The sequence below is a fragment of the Eumetopias jubatus genome, unplaced genomic scaffold (assembly GCF_037043125.1).
Source record: "Eumetopias jubatus isolate StellerSeaLion01/CBP00866 unplaced genomic scaffold, mEumJub1_p1.0 scaffold_5, whole genome shotgun sequence".
Taxonomy (NCBI): Eukaryota; Metazoa; Chordata; class Mammalia; order Carnivora; family Otariidae; genus Eumetopias; species Eumetopias jubatus.
Window position 1 is genome coordinate 118,243,511 of NW_028274811.1, and position 25,009 is coordinate 118,268,519.

Below are 25,009 nucleotides of genomic sequence, written 5' to 3' on the forward strand. Positions count from 1 at the left end.
ATTGTACTAAAAAGGTGTATATATATATATGTTAAAGATTTTATTTATTTGAGAGAGAGAGAGAGAGAGAGCATTGGGGGCGGGCAGAGGGTGAGGGAGAAGCAGACTCTTCACTGAGCAGGGAGCCTGACTCAGGCATTGATCCCAGGACCTTGAGATCATGACCTGAGCCAAAGGCAGACACTGACTGAGCCACCCAGGTGTCCCTGTACTCAAAATATACTAACAAAATATTCAGTTTTCATGATAATTAAAAAATCTTGTCAATTTGTAACATTGTTTCCTGATTTATATGTCATGATTAAAAATATAGTTAAAATAATGTTAAATTGATTCTAGGAGATGGAAGAGGACACAAAAGTTAAGTTATAGCTAATAAAAATGCATTACTATTAATCCTGCTTTTCGTGACAAAATATATATTTTCTCTTTCATTACTACAAAACTTTGTTAGAGTTTATAAGGTAAGCTTAACATAAAATTATGAACAAAAATGATAAATTATGTAGGTAGAAGATATTCAATGAAGAAATATATTTTTTTGTGAAATGCATGTTTCCCTCTTTTTATTCATTATCCTTTTGTTAAACAGTTTAATAATTGCCACTTAGAGAGTTCTGTGGCACTTAAAATATATAGACCTCTAAGTACTCATAAAATAGTTTTAAAATTGATTAAATTCTAATTGGAGATATTAAAAAAATTTTGAGTATTTAACCCAAAGAGTTAGTTTACATAATTTGTAACAAGCAGCTTGGTTTAAGGCAAATTTGTGTATATGTACAGACTAAAATTAGCATTTTAGTTTTAAAATATAAAGCATAACTATCTAATGGAAAACTTAGTACAATGCCTAAAAGATTTTCATTTATTATTTAAATGTCTTTGTTTCTTCATTAAGGAGAAAAAGTATTTTGCCTTAACATTAAAAATCACTTAAAATGTGAAAATAAATAGTGGGAAATAATTTGGGGGAGTATATATATATTCAGACTTGAAATTGTGAGTAATGAAATAAAACTTAGTACTAGAATGATTCTGCCTTTCTTGTGGTAGAGAGCATGAGGTCAAGTTTGTGATGGTTGCTTAAGGGTCTATTTTAGAATGTCTTATCAGTTGATTGTAGCTATAGAAAACTTTATTTGAAGACACACACATTTCTCTATCACCTCTAACCCTCTGTTTGTGATGCTGATACAAGCAAAGAATTGTGCTGCTTGAAAAAGCCACTAATGACTAGGGATGCTTGGGTGGAATTTAAAAAGATAACCTAAAGACTTCCCAATGGCCAAAGATGGAACAAATTAAGCAACTAAATAAAAAGGAGTATTGAATTTTAACCCAGTAAGTATCCATGAAGCCATACTGATGTAAATAAACAACCGAATCAATCAATAAATGGAGAAGAGACAAATCTTCATGTCAAAAAATTCCAAATAATTTATGTAGATACTCAACCCTCAAGGGAGTGTACTGTAACTCCCCATTCCTTAGTTGAGGGCTGCCAGTAGTGACTTCTTTTAAAGAAAGTGAAAATAGGAGTAACTTTACAGTTGAGAAACCTGACCCCAGCTAGGTGATCAAGATTAACAGTGGTAAGTCATGTTGCCAGTCATGTACTCTTGACATGATGTGGTCTCCATCTCTGTGGTCTTCCTCCACAAAACCCATAACCCCAGTCTAGTCATGAGAAAAACATCAGACAAATCCCAGTTTTGAGAATATTTTACAAAATACCTGACCCATAGTCTTTAAAAATGTCAAGGTCATCAATATTAAGAATAGTCTGAGAAACTGTCACAACCAGTAGGAAATGAGACATGACAACTAAAGTGTAATCAGTATCCTGGATAGGATACTGGAATAGAAAAAGGACACTGGGTAAAAAGAGGGGCAATTAAAAAAAAAAGTACAGACTTTAGTTGATAATATTCTATTAATATGAGTTCATTACTAATGATGAAGGTAAGATGTAAAAATAAGGGAAACTGGGTTGTGAACTATGTGGGAACTATCTTTGTAAATTTCTGTAAATTTAAAACTATCCTAAAATAAAGGTTTATTTAAAAGATAATCAAAACAATCTTTTAATAACCAGAGACTTAGAGAACACAGCAGAAGCTACAAGGCTTTCCAATTAAAAAAATCTGATCTTTTACATAATATTTGTCTTTATTTTTTATGACACCATTTGTATTTCTGAGTTGTTTAATATGGCAGCTTTCTGTTCCAAACACATAGACCAAAAGTAGTTACTTTCAGATAAAATAAATTTACTTACTCTAGTTTGTTATTTTGAATTAAGTTCTTAACCAGTTTTTTAATTATTTGATGGAACTCAGTTCTTTTGATCCAGATTGTGTTGATAATATATTTACTTATAGTTTGCAGGTGAATACTGGCAATACCTTTAATGTTGAGAAATGTCTTCTGATAACACATTAGGACTAGTCAGGCTCACTGAGGTTGATTAGTGAGGAAGATTTTACTGTTATTTCTAGATTTTGAGTTCATTATCATGATGTTAAAAATAACATTATTTGAGAAACGCAACATTTTGTAGAGGAGTATAGTAAAATAACGTCTAGCACTTTCTGCACAATCATACCAATAATTAAGGCAGCCCTTGTGCATAGTAGATATGTGTCTTGGTAGGATGCTCAAATTTAGTTTGAGGCACAAGCTTGAGCAGTCCACACAGTTCTATGATGTTTTATGACTGGTCAAATGCATTCCAGTAGTCAAACTAATTTAAACAGATAGATACAGTATTGAATAATTTCTATTCCACAACATTCTTTCTCTATTTCTTTCTCCCTCCCATTTCCCCATGACATTTTTGAAATCAGGAGAAATAGCATTTTAAAATGTAGATTTTAACTAAAGAATTTTTAACACTTACTTGACATAAACATCTTTCTTATATGGATTGTAAGTTTTAAACCAGCTTTAAAAAATGTATTATCTTCTATGTTAGATTTAATGGCTTTGCAAGAAGATACTCCTTACATGTAACAATAGCAAGTTCTCTGCCATGTCAGACTCATTTGTATTAGTAGTAATTCAGAACAGAAACTATGCCAGTTTCATAAAGAAACAGTCTTGATCTTTATTTATAGTGAAACACTTTGCTCAAAGTTTTAGAAGTGAGTATACTGAATTGAATAAACTTCTATCTTTGTCAGTCCTGAACATCTGGCTCTCTAAACTTTCATACATATCTATTTCACAAGGGTAATTATTTTACATATACTGGCAGCAACACACAGTAAAAGACTTTGTGTAAAAGTTCTTTGATTTAAAAAAGAATATCACACATCAAAACTTACTCAACTTACAAGTATTGAGTTATAAGTATATATAACCATGTATTAGGCACTAAAATACATTCAAAGAGAAACTAGACACGAATCTTGATCTCGGGGGCCTTACAGTGTATTGGGGGTGGGAGGGTTTAGGGATGAAGCATTTATATGAGTTACTTTAATAAGATATATATATATATATATATATATATATATATATATATATATGGACACCTGGGTGGCTCAGCTGATTAAGCATCTGCCTTCAGCTCAGGTCATGATCCTGGGGTCCTGGGATCGAGCCCCATGTTGGGGCCTCCTGCTTAACAGGGAGTCTGCTTGTCTCTCTCCCTCTATCCTTCCCCTCTCCTCTCCCCCACCCTGCTTGTGTTCTCTCTCACTCTCTCAAATAAATAAATAAAATCTTTAAAAATATATATATATATATAGTGAGGTAATCTAATGCATGTTGAAAATGCTTTTCTGGTAATGGACATTAGGGTTACTAGAACAGAATGATTACTTCAAGCTGGAAGTTATAGAGCGCCAATGAAGGGAGGTGGTATTTGAGCTAGACTTTGATGAGAGGTGGGATTTGGGTGGTGGAGGTAGAGACTGACATTTTAAGCACATAGGTACAGCATGGGTGATGACAGAAAGGAAAGGGTAGTGGGAGATATTCAAGTAGGTATATGGAAAATCAATTTTTTTTCAAAAATAAGAGATGGGCTTGGATTTTCTGATTGAGAATGCGTTAAATAGATGTTTAAGTACAAGTATTACCACTTTCTAAGTAATTAAAACACTTGTTATTATATTAAAAATGATTTGATTGTATGACTTAAAATGTGATTTAGGTCATTAGGTTCCTTGTGTCATCCCTTGTGTCAGTTACTATTGTAAACTAAGTGGAATTTAGGAATATTTATTTGAATCCATTTTGTCGTGTGCTGTTTAGCATTTTTTCAATAAAACCGATTTTGGAGGAAATCTTACTGTGCATAAATACATTGTAATTTATTGCATTGTGTTGCTCATATATTTTGGAAAACCTGCACCAAAAGGAGGATTTAGTCATTTTCTGTAAAAAAAAAAAAAAATGAGATTTTTCTCCCCCCAGCAGATAAAACCTGAGGTAATAGAGCTTATGTTTGATGTAGATCAAACATCAGAGACATTTATGTTTGCAAGTTACAACAGTAACTAGAGGCTTCCTTGGGTTTGAATGGTGTAGGAGCCTGACAGTTTACAAATTTATTCCATTAAAATGCATGGTCTGGAATTATGTAATATTCTAATGGAAGATGACTTCCTCCTAGCAGCCTCCATCTTGAGGACTAATGCCTATATCCCTTAAGGAAAATGCACTGTTATATGTATAAGCTCCTTTGGAAAACAATATTTTAAAGAAGCCGAGGGCCTGAACTAGGAATTAAAATTCTCTTCTAGTTTCCATGGTTTAACTAAAAAATATGGGAATGTGTTGGATTTAGAATGTGGCAATTAACTTTTTTTCAGGAAAAAAAAAGCTCCAATAAGGCATAATTTGAAGATTCAAGGCTCCCCCCTGCTTCTATGTTCCTAAATTTGCCTTTCCTTCTTTTTCTTCAGTCTGTGTGAACTGAATATATCACATCTATGATTCAAAGAAAATTTCTCCACTTTGGTCTATGTTCCATTTTCTCCAATCATCTACAACTACATTTCCCACATTTTTATTCTTCGTACCTATTTTTATTAATAGTTTCCATACTACCAGCTTCCAAATATGGTTAGATTTCTCCTAGTCTCAAAAAGTAGAAAACAAATATGTAGATATATACACTTTTACTTACCCAATCACAGAGGGAGATGAGGAACACTGCAAAGCTATCTAAATAAGTAAAATATAAACAATTAGTCATTTGTTCTTCATACTACTACACTACCATTGCTTTTGTAATGGTAACCTATTTTTGCATGATCAATCCAAAATTTTATTCTCCATCTCTATTTTTCTCAAATTTTGAGCATCATTTCTCATACATGTTTCCTAGTTTTACCTATGTTTTTTTTTCACCTGTGCTGCTTTGTGAACTTTCTGCTCTCATCATTAACCTCTATTCCTCTATTTCTCCTACACTCAGCGCTCCACCTCTGCTCACATGATTGCTAAACCAGCACCTCCACTTTTGATCCCCAGTCTTCCTCCCTGTAGACACATTTTTTTTTTTCAACTGAAACAGAACATTTTCACTGGGGTGTTCTTCTAGCCTCTTCAAAATGAACATGTCCAAAAGTGAATGAAATCTTACCATAAATCCAGGTCTTCCCAGTTACTCATTTCTCTACCTGGCTTCATCTTTAACACATTTATTCTATATTCTCAAGTTGTAAAACTTAGAATCATCTTCACTTTCCAACTTGCTTCCGTTTCTGCACTAGATACTGTTGCAAAGTAGAACTTCTTGCCTCTTCTTTATTCCCACGATGTCCAACCTAGTCAGACCCTCATCATCCTAATCACCTCATATGACTATCACCTCCTTCTAACTGAACTCACATTTCATCCCAATTTATCATTTACATAGCTTTCCCAGCAAATTTTCAAAACAGAACAAAAGTCTTATTTCATTATGCTGCTCATCTATTCAAGGATTTCCAAATCTCCCTATTGTATTCCATATCGACTCCAAATTCTTCTGGCTACTTTTAAATTCCTTTGTAATGGAACCCTATTGTACCTATTCGTCTCTATTTTCAACTTCTCTCCAGAATTTACTCTTGCTCTGCAAGGGTTGATTTCTGCCCAGCCTCTCAAATATTACACTTCTTCACATATTGGCATCTTTTATTTCTCTTGTCCCTTTTGTTTTGCCTGCCCCAAATCTTACCTATCAGATCTAGCTTCATCAACCCCTTTGCTTTCCCTTCAAAGGAGGTGTGTTGCATTTTTTGCCATCAACCACATTTTCAGGAATTCATCACAAAGCTTAGTAGTACTTTTTGGCTGGGCCTAGGAAAATTAACCAGCTGTTAAGATCAATTATCCAGTCATTCGCACTCATTTCATCACTCATTTCACTTCTGTGCATATGGTTCTTAAACTAACATCGCTGCTCATCATCCTCTTGTTGGGTGAAGAACTAAGCCATGCCCATAATATACTCATTTTATGTGAAAACAACACTAAAGCTTTGGGAAAGTTTAGATAATCAAAAGGCATATTTTCAAGATTTGTTTGATAGAATAGCTATTGAAGTGTCTGTAGTATCACATATGAGAAATTATATTTTCACATCAGATATTTTCATCCATAATTTTTTAATAATTCAATTAATTTTAAGGTCAGTCTTCTGCCATTTGAGCTCGAGTTTTCCAGTGAAGACAGTGATTCTCAATAACTCTTAGGGGTAGGTAGATAACAATAAAATCATCAATAACTAAAACTACTTCTATTTATCTTGATACAATCTACTTTCTAGTTGAATTATATGATTTTCCAAGGCTTCATTCATTTAATCATTCATCAATACGGCAACTGTATTTGGAGCACCTGCTGTCTGCCAGAAATAAGTCATATGCTGAAGCTACAGTCTCTGTATCTGCTCCCTTTGGGACTTTCCTAATCCATTTTTTTTTTTCCCCATCTGAAATGCTGTCTCTGGCCCCACCTCATTTTCATCTGTCAAAATCCCTGGATCAGCTAAGTGTCAGTTTCCTGCCGTTTCCTCCAGTCCCCCGAACTAAGTTCCCTGAACTTGGTTCTTTCAGTTTCCTTCTCTCCTGAATTTCTAGAGTGCTTTGTTTATGTTCTTGTCATCTGAATTGATCATGTTTTACCTTATATTTTAGTCAGATTCATACATCTTACACTGGTCATGATGTCTTGCAAAGTATAAAGGATCAAAAATTTTTTTGAATTGAAATAAAATTTTGTTGGATTGAAGTGAGAAATATGCAGTACCAATACTGTGTTTAATTATTCAAACATAGCATTTCACACTGATCAGTATAATCACATGATGACTTGTCCTCCCTTGGCTCAGGTTATTGGAATCTAGCTAAATGACAGATAATGCAAATATGTATTTATTCCTAAAACTGAATCTTATGAAATATTCAGTATTCATTTTAGAAAAAATCTCCTTATCACAATGACACAAGTAAATTACAGAGAAATTTATTATTAAGATATGTAAAGAGATACATCAACTAAATGTATATACCTATCTTGGATTAGTCACTCCATTATTCTTGGAAAGATGGTTCTTTGCACTCTCTATGCCAAGTCACCATCTCCTCTCAGAGATTTCCATCCCAGCCTCATTTCTTGGTTCATATTTTTGTTGCCTAAGAGTGGACTTGGCTCATGACCATCACTTTGGCTCTTTCCTCCTTTATGTCTATATAATTTCCCCCTTGGAGGACTCATATTCTCTGAATAGTTTCAGTTTTCAAATCTATGCAAAAACTCTTTACGTTGTTTCCTTAGCCCTGGCATCCCTTCTGAATTCGAGAATAGTATAGTTCCAACTGTCTTCCATCATGCAAATATGAAACATATTAAACTCATTATATCAAAAATGGAATTTATAATCTTCCCTGCATCTACTGCAAAGCTTCCATGCTATCATTTTCTAGTTTCTCCCTTCTTTTCTGTCTTCCCCAAGTTAGTTTTCATATTAAACTTCTTAAAAATTGCTTCGGTACTCTCAGTTTCTTGTTCTGACATACACATATCTGCTATAAAGTGAAACTCTTAGATTTGAGAAGTTTGTTGGAGACTGTTTAGGTTCAGTTTCTACAAAGAAGAAGATAGATACCCAGAGAAAGGCAATTTTCTCAAGATTATAAGGTCTAGGTAATACTAAATACCTGAAGTTATGCACTTGTGCATCTAATCTAATCTTCTTTCTGTCCTGTCACACTGCTTTTAAGTATTATTTTTTTCCCTAACACCAAGAAATTATTTTGGTCAATAATAAACACAAATATGACACAAATATTGCAAGATAATAGACTTATTTTTCTATAAAGTTGTTTTAAAGTAAAGAGCAATGGAGTTGTAAAGTATTAAGGTGAAAAGTCAACATTATGCTTATTAAATAAGACTCCTGCTACTCACTAGAATGCTTGATTGCCTGCTAATATCCGTAAAGCTTGGAACTAAATAAGTAGATATTACCTGTCCAAATTATGGATCTGTTATCTAGGATGCATTTTCAGTAGTACATATTTAGAGGGGAGGCAGAAGTGAGTACATCATTTTGCATTTGTGATGATCTATTTTGAGCATTAATACCAATTATTTTCTATAAAGACGCTCTGATGCATATAAGGAAAATTGTGCTATGGCTATAGCATAAACAGTATTGCTTTTTTTGTGTAAAAATACTGATTAATACAAATCAAAATAAATACGATGTATAGCATTATACTGGAAAGAACCCTGGGTTAGTTACCAGAAAACCTGACTTCAAGTCTTAGATGCCACTACCTAGCTGAGTGATTTTGGCTAAGTCACATACCAGTTTGTTTTAGGCTTTTCTTCTTAAACGTAGAGCTAATAAAACATTTTTGCAAGTCTCACAGAACTGTTGAGTAAATACAATGAAAATGATTACTGTGAAAATACTTTATGAATACTAAGTTGTTTTATAGCAATTGGGAAATACCTATTATCTGACAAACTCTAACAATGTTATAGTAGTTTGACAACCAAGTTGAAATGTAACAAAATAGAGCTATAATACTGATTCATCTTAACAGTATTAGTTCCTAGAATTTCATCAATTCAGAATATTCTAGAAATGTTTGTGTTAACTTGGCAGAACATTGTACATTGATCCTAAGCATAATTTTCTTTTAATATATGTTTTACAATTTAATTTGATGTGATTTTGTTAATGGCATCAATCTCTGCTAATGTTTTTCCTACAGTATGCTTGACACTGTACTAATATTTAAAATGTCTCAACTCATTGTTATTTTTCTTGATATGTTTTGGAAAACCCAGTAGCTTTCAATGTAAAGGGGTTTGTCATTCTAAAATGATACCTTTATTTCTTTTAAAATCTGACATAAATTTTCCTCAGAGGAGGAGTAATATAAGGTAAATGGCTATGAAACAAATAATTTTCCCTTGGATTTAAAAAAAAAATTGAGTATAGTTGCCACACAATGTTACATTAGTTTTGGGTGTATGACAGTGATTCAGCATCTCTATACATTATGCTATGTTCACCAAATAGCATAGCACCACAGATGTTGTAGCTACCATCTGTCATCATACAATGATATTACAGTATCATTGACTGTGTTCCCTGTGTTGTACCTTTTGTTCCAACAACCTGTTCATTCTAAAACTGGAACCCTGTATCTCTCACTCCCCTTTACCCATTCTGCCCATCTCCCTACCCCCCTTTCCTCTGGCAACCATCAGTTCTCTGTTTTTATAGGTCTGATTCTGCTTATTGTTTGGATGTTTATTCTTTTATTTTTTTTAAAACTTCATCATTTTATTAGAATGTCTTAGTGCTGGTCATTTTTTTTGTTTTGTTTTTATTTAAATTCAATTAATTAACATATAATGTATTATTGGTTTCAGAGGTAGAGGTCAGTGATTCATCAGTCTTATATAATACCCAGTGCTCATTTCATCACATGCCCTTCTTAATGTCCATCACCCAGTTCCTTATCCCCTCCCCCGGCAACCCTCAGTTTCCTATGATTTAGAGCCTCTTATGGTTTGTCTCCCTCTCTGGTTTTGTCTTGTTTTATTTTTTCCTCTCTTCCCCTATGAGTCTCTATTTTGTTTCTTAAATTCCACATATCAGTGAGATCATATGATAGTTGTCTTTCTCTGATTGACTTATTTCGCCTAGCATAATACCCTCAAGTTCTATCCACTTCATTGCAAATGGCAAGATTTCATTTTTTTGATGGCTGAGTAGAATTCCATTGTGGTATATATATGTGGTATATATACCACATCTTCTTTATCCATTCATTTGTTGACGGACATGCGGGCTCTTTCCATAGTTTGGCTATTGTAGACATTGCCGCTATAAACATTGGGGTGCATGTACCCCTTCGGACCACTACATTTGTATCTTCGGGGTAAATACCCAGTAGTGCAATTGCTGGGTCATAGGGTAACTCTGTTTACAACTTCTTGAGGAAACTCCATACTGTTTTCCAGAGTGGCTGCACCAGCTTGCGTTCCTACCAACAGTTGTAAGAGGGTTCCCCTTTCTCCACATCCTCGCCAACATCTCTCATTTCCTGACTTGTTAATTTTAGCCATTCTGACTGGTGTGAGGTGGTATCTTATTGTGGTTTTGATTTGTATTTCCCTGATGCCGAGTGATGTTGAGCATTTTTTCATGTGTGTGTTGGCCATTTGGATGTTTTCTTTGGAGAAATGTCTGTTCATGTCTTCTCCCCATCTCTTGATTGGATGTTTGTTCTTTGGGTATTGAGTTTGATAAGCTCTTTATAGATTTTGGATACTAGCCCTTTATATGATAAGACATTTGCAAATATCTTCTCCCATTCTGTCAGTCGTCTTTTGGATTTGTTGACTGTTTCCTTTGTATGCAAAAGCTTTTAATCTTGATGAAGTCCCAATAGTTCATTTTTGCCTATTTCCCTTATCTTTGGAAACTTACCTAGCAAGGACTTGCTGTGGCTGAGGTCAGAAAGGTTGCTGCCTGTGTTCTCCTTAAAGATTTTGATGGATTCCTGTCTCACATTTAGGTCTTTCATCCATTTTGAGTCTACTTTTGTGTGTGGTATAAGAAAATGGCCCAGTTTCATTCTTCTGCATGTGGCTGTCCAATTTTCCCAGTACCATTTGTTGAAGAGACTCTTTTTTCCATTGGATATTCTTTCCTGCTTTGTCGAAGATTAGCTGACCATAGCGTTGAGGGTCCATTTCTGGGTTCTGTATTCTGTTCCATTGATCCATGTATCTGTTTTTGTGCCAGTACTATAATGTCCTGATGATGACAGCTTTGTAATAGAGCTTGAAATCTGGGATTGTGAGGCCACCAGCTTTTTAGATTCCACATATGAGTGAAATCGTATGATATTTGTCTTTCTCAGTTTGACTTATTTCACTTAGCATGATATCCCCTGGGTCCATCCATATTGTCACAAATTACAAGATCTCATCCTTTTTAAATGCTGCCTAATATTCCATTATATATATCACATATATATACCATATATATATATATATATATCCAAACATACATATACATGCATACACACACACACTACATCTTTTTTTTTAAAGATTTTATTTATTTATTTGACACAGAGAGAGAGAGAGAGAGAGTGAGCACAAGCAGAGGGAGTGGCAGGCAGAGGCAGAGGGAGAAGCAGGCTCCCCACAGAGAATGGGGAGCCTGATGTGGGACTCGATCCCAGGACTCCGGGATCATGACCTGAGCCGAAGGCAGTCGCTTAACTGACTGAGCCCCCCAGGCGCCTCCACACACCACATCTTTATCCATTCATCTATCAGTGGACATGTAGGTTGCTTCCCTACCTTGTCTATTGTAAATAATACTGCAATAAACCCTTGGATGTTTAGCAAACAGTAAGAGAATGGCAGATCTACCCACCTGGACCAGCATAAGTTTCTGGGAAGATTGCAGGCCAGATATCAAACCAACCACTCCGTAACCTGAGGGAAACATGATGTTTGAAACATACCCTTCTAAACATTTTTATTGCTGCCCTCTGTGGCTCATTTCTTGAAAGCGGTTGGGGTTCACAAGACTAGCCAATGTGGGTGCTATGGCTTCCTCCTCCTTCCTCTTACTCTGCAGGCTAAACTAAGTCCTTATTTATTTACAAGAATGTGCAGAATCTGTTCACATTTCTTCAGCGTTTTAATCTAGTTAAGTTTTATGTATTCAGTTTTTTAAGTCTTTTCTCAGAAGCTGGGCTTTCTGTTTCTTTAATCATCTTCCCCCCTCATTCTTTTCTGGACACCTTCCTGCTTGTCCACATTTTCATGATACTGAGGTCCCCAAAACAGACAGAAATATTCAAGAGATACTTATATACTGAAATCATAATACAGTGCCTTTATTTCTTAAAGGCTTGAGTATTCATGCATACATTTATTCAGCAGATATCTAGAGAGTTCACTGTAGTTGTGGACACTGTATTAGACAATGGGGATATAATGAAAAGTAGAAATGCGTGTGATTCCTGACTATAATACTTCTACTGTAGTTGGAGAAATAGACCTTAGAAAAATTGTCCACATACATATCAAAATACAAAGCATTTGTGTGTGTGTGTGTGTGTGTGTGTGTGTGTGTGTGAGGGAAAAAGCCAGCGTACTTAGAAACTGTATGACTTGGGTACCAGGCCAAGTGTGGAGGTTATTTCTTCATTCATCAATAAGGCATTGTCATTGCCTTCCATAAAAATACCAAGGGAAGCCTTGTGAAAGCTTGTGCCCACCCAAATATTTTTTTGCAATCTTGTATGAAGTGAGACTAAGTGTCTTTAAGATATGTTGTTATTTTTTATTGACCAACAATTACAACTCTAAGCAAAAGCAGTATGCTGGCTAAGGAAAAGGTTTTACTCAAATCCTAAATCCCTTTTCCACACCACCAATTTGCCAACCCCTCACTCCCACCCCAAAATATATTTTGCCCCTGATTTGCCCCTGGATTAGGCTTAATACATTCTAAGGTTCGTGTGCCACACAGGTTCAGAGGAAAAAGAGTAGTGACTGTAGCTTAGAGACTTTAGGATTGTGCTAGAGGATGAAGAAGGTAAAGAACAGGAGAAAGGGATGAAGTGTATTCCAAGCACTTGCAGGGCGCAATTGTGCAGAAGAAATTAAGAAAAGGAGGCACAAAGGACAAGTAATTAGATTAGCTTTCTAAAGCTCCGTGAGCAGGCTGAGGATTAGCGAGAGAAAAGGTCAGAAAGATTGGGTAGGAATGTAAATTAAGATGTTTACATCGATTTTAAATTGTCAACAGTTTTGGCATGATTTAATTCTCATGAACATATTTTATAGGTTGATACTTCTCTTGTAATCTTTTGTTATTATGTAACACTTTATGGGTTTTGAAATAAAGACCTTTGAGTTAGTAATCTTAAAACACAGCAAAATAATTATTTTAAGAATTGCTGTCTTTGACAAATATAAGATCAGTTCTTGAGTCCTTTTTTTTTTTTTCTAGTTATCTCTCTGGTACCAAAAAAACTTGGAAATTTTATGTCTTCACAAGTTTTCTGTTTTTGTTATTTCCTTTTTTTAAAAAGATTTATTTATTTATTTGAGAGAATGAGAATGAGAGAGAGAGAGAGAGTACATGAGAGGGGGGAGGGTCAGAGGGAGAAGCAGACTCCCCGCTCAGCAGGGAGCCCGATGCGGGACTCGATCCAGGGACTCCAGGATCATGACCTGAGCCGAAGGCAGTCGCTAACCAACTGAGTCACCCAGGCGCCCCTGTTATTTTCTTTTTTTAGCTATTGAAGAAGTTAAACCACAACCTGTCACTTACCTGAAGGTGGAAGTCACATCTTTTTAAAAATGAACTGAAATGTACAAATCAAAAAACCTCTCGCAGAATTTTATAAATTTATAGTTAGTTTTAAAATTTCCTACAAGGTATGGGGCTACATGAAAAAGCTCATGTAACTCCCACCTATTAATGGGGTTCAGTTATCTGTGGAGAAACATCCTATTGTGGATATAGTGTCTGTTAAAGCAAAAAAAAAAAAAAGATTTAATAAGTGGCACTGAATGAAGAGGGGAGGGATGAAAGAAGAGATGCCAAACATATTTCTAGTTACGGCTATTTAGAAACATACATATATGGGGACTGAAGTGGAGTATTCATTCAGTTCATTTGTAGGGGACTGAAAATTTCTCATCCTGGTAGTTCTGCTTAAAATATGCCCAGGTGTTTATGTGAATTACCCAGACAATTAAAGAAATTTGGTCCTCAGTTCTTAAATATTCCACGGTAAATGTTACAGTGCCCACACACCCTTGATAGTTGTTACAGACCTGGGAACATAGGCTCCTGGGAGAAGCACATTCTTCCTTGACACATCACCCATTCTGTTCCTCAGATAACATGCAGCTGCCAATGGGTGAAAACCTCAATGTAATTCAAGTATGAAATAGCACCTTTAGTATTGTTTTAGAGGGGAAAAAAAAACATAAACTAAATGGAAGTAATATTTTATTATCCATGTAGAACCTAAAACCCATGGACATAAATAATTTTCAACTTCAGAGGTTGTTTTTTTTAAAATAAGTAAGTAGATTTTGATTATTTCTAAGGTGTTTTGAAGAAAATATGGTACTATGAAATTTATAACTATAAGCAGAAGATAATGCTTTTAATTGAGCTTTTATTTGATCACATTCTTGGCTGTCCTTGATCATGAGCCCTCATTTTAATTGGGAAAACAAGGTTTTTAAAAATATATGACGGGAAAATACTTGATGTAGCCTTGGATTTGTTTGATCTTGTAACAGCCAAAGCATTGACTAAAAATGTAGATACTCCGCCAGACCTGATAGCTTTCATGGTATTTAATCCCTTTATCTGTACCTTGTGTCTGTTTCTCTTGGTCTTCCTACTGCAGCCTAGAAACTGGCACAGCTTTAGAACTCAGGGAATGCACATGGCATTGTGCACCCCAATCCAAGTTTCTGTAATTGTATAAATAAAGTATCAATTACTGACTCTCTGAAATCTATTTGCCCAGTTCTTCTGTCCCTCCCCCAAGGAAAACTTGATCTCTCTCCTTGGTGTGCCCTAGGATTGCTCTTTTTATAGGTCTAATATAGAACTTACAATATTTTAGAAAATACTGTTTTTTATCTTTTCTAGACCTTCTTTTCTTGAGGACTGGACTGTGTCTAATTCTCTTTGTATGCTTCATGACAAGCCTAGGAAGCAGCACGTATTTATTGATAAATTGTGCTGTGAATAAAATATAACTTCAGGACCTCCTCAGCAAATGTTCTCTTTGAATTTCTTTAATAATAGTACTTTTAAAAATGGATGACCAATTGTTTTTCTCTTTTGGAAACCCAGAGTACTTGTAATATACTATTTATGAACATGTCTTAAACTTTCTCCTATCTTAAGTACAATTTTTCATTTTCCTTTTAAGTTGGAAGTTCTTGAGGTCAGAATTTATATATAATTTATGTTTGTATTTCTTAGACACTACCTACTATGTAGAAGGTAGCCAGTGCATATTTGTTGGAATTATTATAATGTAACCATCTGGAGAAAATATTTGGTAATAAATTTGACTTTTGCTTTCCAAAAGCTTTTTGCCTTTAGAGCATCTGAATTGACTTTGGTTTAAACACTAGTGAGATATGTCTTTGCAGGCCAAGGCAGAAAAAATTCAGAAATCACTTTTGAAATAGGAAATTTCATAGCTCCTTTATTTTGAAGATGTATATTACTGTATGGTAATAGGGACAGATGAACTATCATGTTTATTCTCCGGGAATGTAGGTAAACTCTCAATGGCTTCCATACTGAAAGGCACAGAAACCAAAAGACCAGCCATTTAGCCATACCTGCAGCACCATAGTCTGCTCCCCTTAGGAGCTAGAACTTCCCTTGTGAAAACAATTTTGTTTCCATTTCAGATAGGTAACTGATAAGGGCGGGTGCCACGCGTGGCTATACTGCCCTACTGTGCTACTAAGTGTGTATTTGTTTTATTTTGTTTCAGTATTGCTCTTAAATCCTTGATTCATTTATTTAAGCATTGACTATGGTGGAAGGAGCATAAGCATGATAATTGGTCACAGGTTCAAAAGCAGTTTTACTCATTTCTTCCCTGCAAAAATTTAAGAATGTCCTTTAGTTGGATGGATTTCAGTTTCCTCTTAAATTTAAGAGGAACTGCCAACTCTTTGTTATGCGATTGAAATGAGACAATGTTTACAAAACACCTATGATAATGTTACTTATACTTTGTTGCTCTGATGCTGCTTTCCTTTTTAATACTCAATGAGGTAAATTATTATATACAGAAATCAGGATCTTGAACCCCTTCAAAAACTTCCATAAAATGTAAACATTTTACAGACTTGGGCACACAGTAAGTGCTTTGATACTGATTTGGAACCTTCTATCATACCCTCAAGCTAGAGCAATAATGCAAAAGATCTGTGTGGCTTTGGCAGCTTAGGCATGAACAAAGAGGATAAGGGTTTGTTGGGATTTGCAGAGTAACAAGAAACTTAGGGAAATGACCTATATAATCAGTGACAAGAAAGATAAACCAGATAGTTTGAAAACACAGGCAATGTGGTTGGGAAGATTGTGGTGGCAACGAGGGAAGAATTATTCTGAAATTAAAATCTCCAACTTGAATAAAACTTAAATTAGCTATGTATTTAGACAGGGAAGAATTCACTCATCTTCTTTTCAGAATTTCGCAGTGGATGGATAAAAGTATATCAGCAAATGTAAAGCCGTTAGGAGGTGATAGTCTTTTTTTTTTTTTTTTTTTGCAATTGCTTTGTATTTATTGCACTTATCCTTTTCCCCCCTTTTTTCTCTCCAAATTTTTACTTAAATTCTAGTTACCATGTAGTGCAGTCTTGGTTTCAGGAGTAGAACTCAGTGATTCATCTCTTCCATATAACACCCTGTACTCATCACAACACGTGTCCTCCTTAATACACGTCACAGCCTATCTAGCCCAACCCCTCCCCACCTCCCTCCATCAACCCTGTTTGTTCTCTGTCCTTAAGAGTCTCTTATGATCTCATTTAATTGAGCTTCAAAATAGAAATGTCTTCAATGTCTGTGTCCTGGGACTATCTCTTGGTAAAATGCTAATATGGAATTTCTTTTAGTCTGTCCTTGGAAATAGTTAAAAAAAAATAGACGTCAACTTAATGAATTTTACACTAGAGTGAATGGCGCTAGAACACATTTTGATTGACATGACCACTGACAATATTTTTACTTTCCTTAAAAGAATGAAGTGCCGAGAGTCATAGTGGAGAATAAAAATTTTAAAAATTACTTTATGGTAAATCAAATGAAAATACTAAGAAGCTAAGGGGTAGTTTTAGATTGAACTTTTTAAAGTTAAGCAGTAGAAGCTATTTTATGCAGTTTGTACTCACCTTTTATAATTAGTAATTTTTGTTTTATGGAAAATCTATATGTCACCATAAAGATAGAAAACTGCAGTGTAGAACTACTTAATCTTCGGGAGTTCTTTCCTATTCTGTACCTTTTGATTACAGCTGTATAGACTTACAGAAATAATATTTCATGTATGACAATTAGGAGTAGACAGATGTTTAGATTCAGTGGAATGAAAGTTGTGGCCTTCCCCTGAAGTAAATTTGAATGACATAATGAAAATACCCTGAATGACATCTTTCTTCCTGTTGTCTAAAACAAGAAGATTAGAGTAGTTAAAAAAAATATGCATCGTTATTCTACCACTCATGGATAAATAAAAAAGGCTTATGCCTATTTAATTTCCAAACCATCTAAAGGAACAAATGGTCATTTACTTTAATTAAAATCTTATAATGTTTTAATAATCCCTCCTTAACATAAATGTGATTAATTTGGATTTGATCATTGGGAAATCAGAAGTATGTATACTGTTTGCTAGGCAATTTAAGTATAAAAAAGATTGACATATAGTTTTGCTAGAAATAAGGGCAAGAGCAGTATTTTCAGACACTGTTCATTAAATGGTCTATCAAATTATTATTGACATCATATTTTGGTAAGATGCTGTTCATTAGTAGGTGCCCCCAAATGCTGAAAATTGCATAGAGAAATTGAGATAGGAGTTAGAGTCAGGGAGATGAAACCCAGCTGGGCTGGGGATCGGATAAAAGAGAATACTGGCATTTAAGTTGACCATTGCAGTCACAGAGGAAAATATAGAGGTTGATTTTGGGTTTTGGGAGAAGGAAATCCCAGGCATTTGCTGGGCAGTGGCAAAAACAAAGAGTCTGGAAAACAGTATTTTTAAATTTAGCTGAGGACCATGTAGTAGTATGTACAAAAAAAGATAAGCTTCAAGATATAGAATTGGGACACACTAGAGGATTTTGAATGATTACATTTCATTTTGCAAGCAATAGGAAAGTCTGGATATAAATAGAAGGTAATTTACTAGGGCAGGTAGAAACAGGAAAATTAGTAAGCAGAATAATGATCTAATAAAAACTTCATAAAGAATGTTGGTGATGGAACAAAACGAAAAGCTGACTATGAAAACTATTGTATTAGAAGGAATGTAAGGGTGGGCAAGTGATTGAATGCCAGAGCTGGGCTGACAGAATAGTCAGGGATAATTTTTAAGTTTTGTGCCTAGTGGGTGGCTGAAAGAAAGAAACAATGGAAGAAGAAGAACGAAGAAGAAGAAGGAGGAGGAGGAAGCAGCAGAAGCTGCCATGCTATATAAGCTCTATAATAAATAGAAGTAAAAATATCAGGAGAACTATTTTTGGGCCATAAGGTTAATTGGTTTAGATTTAACCCTGTTGAGATGGCTGTGCCATTGGGACTAACGAAGGTGAACATAGTTAGAAATGCTTAACTCCTTCACAGGAAGTAAGACCAGTGATTGATTTAAGAACCACTTACGTTAACATATTAGTTACGTTGACATATTATGTTCCCATATTAGCATTTGGGGGTTGATGTGACCAAGAGAGAGTGATGGAGGGCGAAGAAGCTGAGTGAGATGATCACATAGAATGTCTACTTGAATGTAGGAAGAAGAAGAGTCAGGCAAATGTTGAGGAAAATAAAGTTCTGCTAATATATAATAGAGGCACTATGAAAATGCAGAATCATAGAAACCGAAGGTTTGACAGAGTTTCAAACAGGAGGAGTGAAGAGTCAAAGTTGTAAAATGCTGTAAACAAGAGTAAATGGACCAATATAAAGCCATTAATGTTGGCACTGAGAAGATTAACGACAATGAAGAAGTGAAATTGCAGAGGAATGGGGAGGTAGAAAGACATGTTTGCTTTTGCCTGGATTGGTACAGATCTTAATACAATTGTAGGGATAAATTTCCATCCTATTAACTCATTTTAACAAATAAGATTAGCTAAATGTAATATACCTCCTACCCATCTCATGTTTTCATTGGGTAAATTGCTATGTTTACTTAAAAACCTCTAAATGTCTTCAAATATGGTTTAACTTAGTTTTGTCCATAACTTAGGCTAAATGTTCCTACAGTTAGGATCTTAGCAAGGTTTTACTGTAGTAAGAAAACTAGTGTATTTTCACTTCAAATTGCCTATATTTGAATTGTCTGTGTTTTCTCATACCTTCATTCCACACTCCCCATAGACAATAAATGTGGCCTTGCAGGACATTAAGGCATTAGATCAGATAACAGACCTGATCAAGAAAACTTCTTTGCAAAGCTTAGAAAAGGCATATGTCCTATAAAACATCAACCCCCGTATGAGTAGTCTGTAAATAGTGAGGTTTGTAAAGTGATGAAGGATGTCTGAGAACCCCTCAGATCAGAGTTCAGGTATTGGCTGCTTGAGATTTGATGCGGTGAATTGCCACTGATGTACTATAAAGAGGACATAGCATTTATGAGAAGGCACTTCATTTTTCAACAGATATGTGCCCCAAAATGGGTGAAGGGGAGTTAGAGTTATAGGCTTGCAGTTATGGAATGAATAAGTCACAGGGATAAAAGCTACAGCTTAGGGAGTATATAGTCAGTGGTATGATAGCATTGTAGGATGCCGGTTGGTGAACATAGCATAACAGACTTGTTGAGTCACTATGTTGTATACCTAAGACTAATGTAACATTTTTTGTCAACTCTGCTCAGTTAAAAGAGAGGATATGTATCTAATAATCAGGCTACTGGACTTTTGAAAATCAGCTTTAAATAAAATTTGAAAAATAATTGCAAGGACTGTGTGTTTAATAAAAAGTGAATCCAGTTGGATATTTGTTTATTTATTTAAATTGATAAATAGTTTGGTTTACAAACATGCCCAAATTATGGTTCATATCTAAAAATATAATTTTTAGCAGTGAGTCTTAAGTGAATACTAGGGCAGGTTTGTCACATAATTTGACTTCAACAACAGGTAAAATAGTGGCCACATATAAATCTGGTATCATTTCAAGGATTTAACCAGAAGTTCTTTCTTCCATTCCACTTAACGAAAATATTTCTTTCATTAGAGAGGAGAAAAAGAGAATCTTTCATTCATAATTTAGACAGACAGATTTAAAGGCAAGGACCTCCAGTAGCAGAACGTGGAAGTTTTTAAATTTAAGGCTTTAAGTTAGAAATATTTGGCATCAGATTATTTCAACTAGTGCAGCTATTATAAGGATCATGGGAACTCTTGTTAGGTCAGTGGGGGCTATCTTTATTTACCACAAGTCTTATAGAAGTATGCAAGTCGGTAGAAAGAAAGAAAGAAGCATGATTGAATTTTCAGTTCCTCAAAGTTTAATATCATGGACCAATCTTTACAATGGGACTTTTTCTCTTCAAAAAACTCATAGGGGGGGAAATAGATTCTTAACATAAAAAAAAATTTCTCTATGAAAAGTAATTATTTTATTAGTAATTAAACTTATAGTTATTAGTGATACATTAATTATAATTGTAATACTATTTTATTTTGTCTATTTTATCCACTTTCAGTATAAGGTAAAAATGGTTACTAGGTAACTCCTGTAATTGTCAAGGCTGTTGCTTCCCAGTGAGTGCCCTCTCTGCTTTGCTGGTTTTTCAAAGGAACTTGCTGTACAACAGGTTCTGTACTCTACACTTTGCGTACATAATTGCATTCCGTCTTCCTGCAGAGAAACTCAGAGTAGTGTAAGAAAATTGAAGTTCACAGCAGTTAAATACGTTGCCCAAACCCATAGAGCTAGTGGAACAGGGATTTGAACCCTAGTCTGCCTTTAAAGTCCAACCAAGATCCTTTACAAATGTTGTCTCTCTAAAGCAGGAGATGGATTTTGTGATATACCAAACCAAGTGTCAAATCCAAAACTGCTTTGTTTTTAGGCTGTTTAACCTCAGAACATATTCCTAATCTCTTTGTTTCCTTTTAACTTGTTACAATGTCTTCTATGTTATAAAAACCCTCAATTAGAAAAATCCAGAGTTATATAAAGGATAAGTTAAGAAATTACTCCATTAGTGCTCATTGTCTTATTAAAAAGGATTTCTTTATACCCACTGAAGTGTATGTTTCCATTAAAAATTCAGTTACTGTATCTTCTTAACCTTTGTTGTCCTAGATATTGTCAACATTACTATAGAAGTCAAACAGAAGATAAAAATACAGTTTTGAACTTCAAAGAACTTATATCCATGAGTACTACGTGGAATTGTTGAATCACTATATTGTACACCTGAAACTAATATAACATTCTATGTTAACTATACTGGAATTGAAGTTAAAAACTTAATAAAATTTTTAAAAGAACTTAAATCCAGGAATGATGGAAGAAACAAAAATAAATAATTAGTAACAAAAGGAAAAATAAAATAAGAAGCATGCTGAAAATATATATTGCTCTGGGGGTTGCTAAAAAAAAACAAATAAGAAACTCAGTATCAGAACAAGACTTAAAGGGTAGGTAGAGTGCTAATAGGAAAATGAATAAATAGAATGGAAGAAACTGTATCTCCTGTACATTTACCTAGATGAGCATGATGGCAAGGTAAGAGTAAGTACTTTCTTGCTTAAGTTATGTTCTTGCCACATACAGTGTTAAAGAAGAGGCTGGGAAAGGAGAAGGAGGCTGTATTATAGAGTGGCTTGAAAATCAGGCTGAGTTATTTTTACTGAAGAGAGTCATTGATGGTTTTTGACCTGGCAAGTTATGTGTTAGATAACATAACACTCTGGGACTGATGGTTAAAACTGGTCAGATTCCATAGACGGAAGACTTGAGCTATTCTAAGGAAGAACTAGTTCTGCCCAAACTAGATAACAGTGGGAATAGAAAGAGGAATGAATAGGAAAGACTATTCCATAATAACATGTATGAGACTTAGAAATTAAAAATTAAGAGAAAGGGTGAGCCTGAGTATTCAAGAGACATTTTCAGAGCAGAGTCAAGAAAAGAAACTTGGGGGCAGGTAGGCAAGAGAGTCTCATGCGGTCAGTTTTCAGGAACATATTCTTTGCTTAAAACACAGAAGTTATATCATACTTTTAGAGTGGGTGACAACTGTATTTTCCTTGGCTAGATAAGGAATGAATCCATGTTAACTGAAGAAAGTGTTATATTATGCAAAGTCTATAACAAGATCTGTGTTTATGTCTGTAAAATAGAGTCAGTGATACTTTAAAAGGAAATTATAAGATTTAATGGAGCTTTATATTGATAATGAGATTTCTGATGCCTTCAGACCGTATTAAGTACCACTGATAAAAAGCTATGGTGTGATAAAAATTACTGCTCCAACAATGAATAGATGTCACTTTATCCTCTTCATTTCTATTGAGTCAGAGGCTATGATAGAATATGTTTTATTTTTCTTTAAAAATATCTTCTGTCTTAATGAGAGAAATATAAGGATGACTGTAAAAGTGAGTACTTTTTCAATGGGCTTCTGGCTGCTCTCCGCAAAATTGTTTTTCTTTTGGTAAGGAAATACTAAGGTAAGGAGTACTAAGTAGGCCACCAGCATTGTGTGCCATGATTTGTTATATGCTAGGATATATGATTTGCATATATTATTTCATTTAATCTATAAAACTCTACATATTTGGTTCTATAATAATCTTCATTCTATAGATGAGAAAATTTTAGGATTAGAGAATTTAAATAACTTGTCTCCAAATTAAACAGCTGGGAAGAATTTCTAGTTGAAGATAGTTGCAGTGGGAATTGTAAAGGGCAAATGGATGAATACAACTTATACGTGGGTGTTAGAACCAAACATCCTAATGTGAGATTGAGTAGATTTGAGGCCGGGAGTTTTCTAGGATTTCTCCAGGGTTTCTGGCTTGCAAATAAAGTATAGAGTTGTTCCATTCCCTGGCCTAGGGAACATGTGAGAAATCTATATAAGAGGGGAGGTGATGAGTTTGAGCATATGCCTGCTGTGACGTGAGTGTGAGCTTTGCATGGGGATAGATCCAATAGGCTGCTGATGGGGAGGTTTTGGAGGCTTGGAAGACAGGAATGGACCAGAGGTGGAGCTTTTGGGAGTCATCAGTTATGAATTAATCATAAGGATGTGGATGAGTCTATGATATTGCTCAAAGAACATGTGTAGAATAGAAGAGAAAAGGACTATGCGTGACACCCAGGGGAACGGCAGCCTTCAAGGGGAGGGCAGAGGGATGAGCTCACAGAAGAGACTGGTAAGAGTGGCCAGAAAAGTGAAAATCCTCAGGGCACACAGGGTTTCATTTTAGAGTTCAATGATGTCACTTTTTGTGAAATAGCTATTACAATATTGCATCTCCTCTACATCTCTCCTCTGTCCTTGGTGTATTAAATGGCACATTTTGCACTTCCATTAAAAGAGGAGGGGAATAAAAGAGAAAATATGTCATTGGAATTGACAGTGCAGGATGTATGACTGACATGGGTATTTGTATGCTTGTCCGTAACTGTGTCGGTACGTTGTGACACAAAGACGGGTGAAATCTTCAAAACGAGAAACATTTACTTTTTACATAATCCTCGGGGGTGGAGACAAGGGGAGAAAAGGCCTAAATATAGTTCTTTCTTACACAACTAGTTTTATCCCAAGTCATTCATAACCAGATATGATAGTAACTTTGAAAGGTTTATGCAATTATATACCTTACCAAATGTAGCCCAAGTAGTCTAAATAGGAGAAGTAATGTAAAATAAAGAGATCTTGGTTGACAGAAATTTCTGTCCTAGAAATTTCCATCATTGGGGCACCTCGATGCCTCAGTCCATTAAGTCTGACTTCAGCTCAGGTCACGATCTCAGGGTCCTGAGCACACACCAGGCTATGATGGGAGTCTGCTTCTTCCTCTCCCTCTGCCCTTCCCCTGCTCATGCGCGCGCGCTCTCTCTCTCTCTCAAATAAATAAAATCTTTTTTTAAAAGAAGAAATTTACATCATTTATACAACAAAACTGCCAGAAGAAGATATCTATGAATAGGATGAAGGATCTCATGTTTCTGGAGACTATTTCATGATTATAAGGTTGTACTAGTTGATCTGCTTCTTCATTTTTATAAGTGTATACTGTAACAAATATAAGTAATCTATTACCTCGTCTGTTCACTACACTGTCAATAGACTTTAAATAAACTGCATGAAAATAACTAAACTATATTATACTATACTATATTTTATTGGTTTTTCTCCCAATTTTAACATAAGGTAAGAATGTTTCAAAAGGTAGCTAGTAATCATAGATGTATTGAAAATTAAATCAGAAATTTTAGAAAGAATTATCTGTGAAAATAGTGGGAATATATTTAAAGTAGTTGTTCAGTGAAACAGTGATAAAAGTGGGAATTTTGGATAGATTCTAGTTTAAAATCTAGAATGGTCTGTTCAATTATTTTTAGCCTTAGAACAAAATTAGTTTCTCATTTCAAACTAAAAAAGAAGAAAGCATAAATATTTGGAATACAATGAAGCCATGGGATAGCCTGCAATTTATGGTTGACCCAATCCGTACTCCTAGAGATAATTTATAG

The 25,009-nt window shown here is 34.9% G+C and overlaps 1 protein-coding gene across 1 annotated transcript in view; it reads left to right on the top strand.

Annotated features, from left to right (window-relative positions):
* Positions 1 to 25,009, top strand: part of HCN1 (hyperpolarization activated cyclic nucleotide gated potassium channel 1) — a 401,226-nt gene that overhangs the window by 20,405 nt on the left and 355,812 nt on the right. The window lies entirely within an intron of this gene.